The sequence below is a fragment of the Penaeus monodon genome, chromosome 32 (assembly GCF_015228065.2).
Source record: "Penaeus monodon isolate SGIC_2016 chromosome 32, NSTDA_Pmon_1, whole genome shotgun sequence".
Lineage (NCBI taxonomy): Eukaryota > Metazoa > Arthropoda > Malacostraca > Decapoda > Penaeidae > Penaeus > Penaeus monodon.
This window is the reverse complement of record NC_051417.1, coordinates 37,601,279-37,601,494: the sequence shown is the minus strand read 5'-3', so window position 1 is coordinate 37,601,494 and position 216 is coordinate 37,601,279. Positions and strand designations below refer to the sequence as shown.

Here is a 216-nt window from a genome sequence, read left to right as displayed (position 1 = left end):
TAACAGATAGAAGTACAAATAAAGTAATATCCTTTAATAAATCCACAAGTTCCAGCTTCAAGGTTCCAGGGTTTTCTCCCTAGAAGAGGTCTTGAATATTCTATTTAATTTAAATGTCGGAATAGACAACCAACAAAAAAGGCTGAAACAACAGAAGGTAAAAATCAGAATAAAACATTTCAGAGTTATTTCAAATATTTACAAGAAAAAGCATTT

The 216-nt window shown here is 29.6% G+C and overlaps 1 protein-coding gene across 1 annotated transcript in view; it reads left to right on the top strand.

The window, feature by feature from the left end:
- LOC119593659 (mitochondrial enolase superfamily member 1-like) overlaps positions 1–216 on the top strand; it is a 10,056-nt gene that overhangs the window by 5,634 nt on the left and 4,206 nt on the right.